Raw genomic sequence first — 6,020 nt, 5'->3', positions numbered from 1 at the left:
TCCAAAGTCTGTTTTTGCCTGAATGAGTCAAACAGATGTATACTGTCTTCACATCACCCTGATAACTGGGCGGAGTAGCTGCGCCTCACTTCCACGGGATTTTGGTGGGTAAATTTCAAGAGATGGACTAATTGGTTCTCTAGACTGTGGCTCATAGGCCTCGGTTTTCTTAGCGCAACACCACAGGCCTCTGTTCACCTTTTATCTCAATCAATCGTCCTGTGTTTACTAAAGGGTCCCCAGGAGTGGGGGACCAGAGGTGTAGATCATTCAATTTGTTGCAGCTCATATTCTCAATATTATGATAAGAAGACAAGGGACTCTGCATTTTGTCAACTTGCAAGTCCAAGATCGATGAGCAAATAGATGGGTCTTCCCATATTCTGAATTAAAGTGTGTGTTTGGGCAGTTTATTGACAGTTGATAACTACTGACCATGCATCCTGATAGAGTTACAAAGGTCGGGTCAAGGCAGGTCAGAGCCATTGAGGACGCCTCCTGCTCTGCAGGCTGGTTCCCTCCCAGATGGGATGCGCTGGTCAATAATGAAGCCACCTGTAGGGTCTGAAGGCTTTTCTGGGCTTCTTTCCTCTGCCTGGGCTGTGATATCACCTTGGTGCCACTTTGTCCCCTCCTGCTTTTACTCTGGTTGCTGCTCCCGGGATGGGGGGGATGGAGGTGACCTAGGTGACCATCAAGCCAGGGCCCACCAAGCAGGATATGGAAGCCTGTCCCACCATGTGGCTCATCCCCCGGGTCTTTCCAAGGGATTGCCAGCACAGGCCACATTTCTGCCCCTAACGGAGAGTTAAGGACACGCAGAGGCAAAGGCAGTGGCTGTCTTGATGGCTCCCCCAGGAGCATGTCTCTCCTGTGCATATGCAAACCACTCCTGGCAAGCAGAAGTTTAATTAAAAGCCTCTCAGAATGCCTCTCCAGCTGGGGTGGGCCTCTGCCGCCAGGAGGGGCCTTATCAAGTGGATTTGAAAACATACAAATGAGAGGCCTTGTTCCCAGGAAATGTCATCTGGTCTGCCTCACTTGGTGCCTTGCTGAGGGGGAGAAAAGGGGGGCATGTGTGTGTTTTTTGATGCGCTATCCGTTGTCTACCTGAAAGATGCAAATGATATTCAAATTTGGCTCCAATGTACAGGCTGCTTGCATATACCCCACAGCAACCCTGGAGCAAGTGACTAATGGGAACATGTGTTCTTTCTATTTTTATAAGGCTGGGAGAACAAGGGGATAGGGGGCTGAGCTTGTGGGGTTTGAAATCTCTCTTTGCAGGGGACAGGTGGCTGTCTCGAGTGATAGAAATACCCAGTGGCAGCTCTGTGGCAGCAGGCCCTGACCTGCCTAGATGAGGCGCTCCACAGAGGCGTTGGGCTGAGTGAAAGGCCCTGCCTGCTACTTCCCTGCAGCCAGGAGAGAAGCCAGGGGTGCAGCAGGGCTCTGAGGATGGTAGCAGAGCTGCCATACCCTGTGGCTTGGCTTGAGGTTGTGTCTGTAGACTCCATGTGCCTGGGCACAAGAGGAGTGATGCCTCCCAGCCTCAATATTACTGGTACAATAGTGATTTGTTTTATTTGATTTTATTTATTTTATGGTAGTGCTAGGGATGGAACCCAGAGCCTTGTGGCTCTTGGACCTTCACTCTGTCACTGAGCTATACCCTCAGCCCTGCATTTTTAATGAGATGATTTTTGTCCAACTCCACATCAGGCCAGACAGCAGGAAGCTTTGAACATGACTTCAATAAAACCTACGTCTGTCCAAAGCCTCTTGTTGCCCAAAGTGAAAGGCAACTCCAAAGAGTAATTCCATCTAAGCAATCTAGTCTCAGGCCCCACCTCGCTGGTGGCTGCTGCGGCTGGTCCCTCTGTGAAGGCAGGCAGAGGTCCTCCCTTGCCTGCACTGCTGGTTCGCAACGCAGCTCAGTGGGCAGGAAAAATGTGGCGCAGAGGCATGCAGTAGGCAGATGAGAGCCCAGTGTTCATGGAATGACCTCTCCCTGTGACTAACAGGATGAAAGAATCTGAAATGCTTCATTTGAATGGATGGGAACAGATCACCTGGATCTGCAACCATCACTGAGGGTTCTCCAGGGTCACTTCAGAGGAGAAGATAGTGACTTGGGCTGTGGGTCCCCCATTCCTTAGTAGGCCAGTCTAGTTCCAATCATTTTATTTATTTTTTAGGATTTTGTGTTTCCATCTGTAGTCTATGGAAGAGTATAGAGTGATACGCCAGTGCCAGTCAGCTAATAGGGCTCCCCAGTAATGTGGGGGTATAGAATAATGCCTAGAGGCCCTACATCTGCAACCCCAAATACCCAACATTTTGAAGAATAGACTCTCAGGCTATAAAAGTTTTAGAGACAATCAAACTCTGTCCTTGCACTTAGCTGGGGCTCTTCACTCAATCGAGGTGGGCATGCATTTTTATTTCAAAAATGAACTCGCAGGTGCTCAAGGTAACCCAATATTGTTTCGGCACTTGGTGTAAGGAAACCCACTTTCATGAAACCCAAACCTCATCCTGCCCCTTGCCATATAAGGAGAGTCCTGGAGGTGAAATTAGTCCCAATGTCTAGTTTTTCCCACCTGGAGCTCATCCCTATGACATGATTAGTAGATCTCAGCTTACTGCAAGGCCATCAACTGATCCTTCCTTGGTCATATGGGTTCTCTGAGGTCAGAGGCTCATGTATCATAATCCAAGTGCTTCTCTTTCGTCAAACTTCTAGGATTTTCTCTCCCAAGGAAATATATCATGGAACTATAAGTTTAAAAATATGCTCATCACATTTTTCTTTAAAAAAAAAAAGGCACTGGGATTAACTAAATGTCCAACAATAAATAATCATATCTATAAATAACAACATTTGGGAATAAACATACATTACTTTTCATAAACAGCCACATTTCTTAACAGCCAGACTCAGACTGCATGGTGGGGACACCTATGATCCACGCAATCTGAGAGGCAGAGGCAGGAGGATAACAGCCTGGGCCACTGAGTGACTTAGTGAGACCTCATCTCAAAGTAAATCAAAATTGAAGTCTATCGCTCAGTGTGAAGGTCCTGGGTTCAATATCCAGTACTAAAAAAAGGTAGACTTCTATCAAAATAAGATGCTTTATTTTTAAGACTCTTCCTAGAAACCAGTTGTTTCAATGTCAAAAAAACAAAAGCAAGGTGAATTTTCTCTTAGTATTCACTTGGCATTAATCAGTGAATTGCATAATTCAGACTTAAAAAGAAGGTCACATTTATCTGTCATGGGATGTTTGGCCTTTCTTATTGGATGACTTTCTTCGAATGTCCATTTCTCTTTGCATGTGTGGAGACAGTCGGTGGCCTTGCCTTTGCAGGTGCTAGAGCAGACATAGTTGGGACCCACAGGCCTGGCCACCTGCCCGCCACGTGGAGGGTGCTGGAAATGCAAAGACGACTAGGACCCCATTTTTCCTCCAAGTGACCTTATAGAGTAGGGGGTCATTGGAATGGGAACAATTCAGGGATAATATCATGTGTCACCTGAGTCAGTACCTTATCCACCTACTTCAGACAGGCAGGACCAATCAATGCCTGCAGATCATTTCACATGTCCACCACAACCTGCAATTCATACACTGTTGTCCCATTTTAGAGATGGGGACAGACACCCTATAAGTTGAGCAGCACAGCCAGCTGTCTACAGAGCCAGGGCTGTACTTGTTGTTGCTTCTATTAGAAGCCTGGAGCCAAAATGATGTTAGATGACAAGAAAGGACTCCCTATTCTGCCTGCAGGGTGTAAGCTCAGGGCACAAGTGGAATTTTCCCCTAAAATCCATTTTGTTTCCTCCTGTGTCCCTAGCACCTAGAACAGTGCACAAAAAAAGGCAGGGCAGGTATACTGTCGCCAAGGGAAGTTTGCCAGATTTAACAGATAAAATAATTTAATACTCAGTGAAGTTTCAGATAAACAATGAGTACTTTTCAGCATGAGTATGCTTCTCACAATGTTTAGGGCATGCTTGTCTTTAAACTGTTTGTTATCAACTGAAATTCACACACTGTACTGGGGGTTCTGACAGACCTGACCACACCAAGCCTTGGTGGCACATGACAGGGTGCTGACAGAGTTGGCTCATGGGGACGGGGAGGTCCTTGCAGATGGCACAGGCAGGGAGAGCAGAGCGACCAGCCAGGCCTAGAGGAGAGAGGCCTGTGCTCCATATAACTAGAGCAGGGACCAGAGTTCTCCACTGAGCAACCATGGACTGCCCTGGAACTTCCCGGCCTTTTTATTTTAATTGGTTATAAATGTATAAAAGATGGACATTTCATGCTTTTCAAAATTATTATTTTTTAAAATCTAAAGTTCTTTATTTCCAATTGACAGCAATGAACAGGAGACAGGTGTCATTTGATGGACAGGGGGGAGGGAGGCTCTCCCACCGGCCACCTTCCCCAGCACTGCCCTCTGATCCTTACTGTCTCCTCCCAAGTCACCTAGCATCTGCACTTGTTACCCACTGAGTACAGTGATGAGAGGAGCTGCCAGGTGTAGCATCTACTGATAATGAAAGAAGAGGAGAAAGGAAAGAAGGCCCTGCCCGGGTTCTAGGGGCCGGTAAACCACACTGAAAGTTTTCCTCTGCAGATGGCAGCCTCAGCTGAGTGATTCAGGAACCAGAAAAGCAACCTACCAACAAGAACATCAGAAGAGTAGACAGGAGCAGATGGGGACTGATACCATTGTCCAGGCTAATGCAGCAGTTCATAGGACAGGTGATTGAGAGAGGGGGGCAGAGGGGCCCGAAGCAGAAAACAGCTTGGAGAACTGCTAAGTTTCTTCAGATCTTTGCAGAAGGGGCTAACATCCTCCTGGAACTCAAAGCATTTCTAGTCTTGAGTCAGTAACACTGGCATGGAATTAAATGGAAATCCTTATAGGTGCCCAGGATAATGACATGGAATGATGCAGGTTTATCCTGTCTACTCATTTGTTTATGATAGTGAGGGGGGAAGAATGCAACAGATGGGAGTAAGAAATGGACATGACCCTGCATTCGCTCTGCTCACACCCCTTGACTTGAGGAAACACAGCTACTCCCCTGCCTGAGTATGTGCCTGACCCACACTCTTCTCACTGGTGGCTGGCTGCGGAGGGCAGATGCTTTCATAATGGAAGAGGGGAACTCACTGCTGGGTACTGGAGGGAGGGCACCACACCATTCACCCCATCAGGAAAGAAGTGTTTTCTTCTGCCATAATCAGATTGTCAGGGCCCCCTTCCTGGCCTGAATGTCATGGGGACCCATGGAGGCTGCCAGGATGGCGAGTTCACTCTTCTTAATTAGCACTAATGCAGCCGAGGCTGTTTTCTTAGCTTGACCAAAGGGAATAGTAATTAATATGGTGGGAGAGACAGACGGAGAGTTCAAGGCCGGCATGTGTGCCCCTGACCCTGGGGTCACTGGGGAAAGGGGGACCTAGAAGACAATAGCCTGGCTCCCGCAGGCCTGGACAAAGACTGGCTCTTAAACCTCAGCCCACTGTGACCTCCCCATTAATGAGAAATTCTGTGCTTCCATTTCTGGAAAAGGGACTGGCCGATGAGGCTTCCCAAATAAGGCCATTCGCACAGTCACAGGTGGCTGGAACCCAAGGGTTCCTGTGGGCAGTGGGCTGAGGATGGGCAGGCCCAGCCACTACTCCACAAGGACAGAAGCTGGAGAAAGTGACAGCTGGTCCTCAAGGGACATCCTGGCAAAGCGAGGGAATAGGAGTCACTGGAATAATGGTGAGTGGGATCCAGGAGCCCATCTCACTCATTAAGGGTGACCTTGCCCCTCACACATGATGCGTGAACACATATCCCACTCATGAGTAAAAATACTTAGGACTGTGTGTTTCGTCCTTGTCTTGAGATGCTGAGCTTTCCAGAAATGAATTTCGTGCTTTTAGAGTGGTGCTCTCTGTCTCTGTCTCTGTCTTTGTCTTTATCTCTCTGTCTTTCTGTGTGTGTCT

Source organism: Octodon degus, unplaced genomic scaffold (assembly GCF_000260255.1).
Source record: "Octodon degus isolate 3935 unplaced genomic scaffold, OctDeg1.0 scaffold00011, whole genome shotgun sequence".
Taxonomy (NCBI): domain Eukaryota; kingdom Metazoa; phylum Chordata; class Mammalia; order Rodentia; family Octodontidae; genus Octodon; species Octodon degus.
This window is presented reverse-complemented; position numbering follows the sequence as displayed.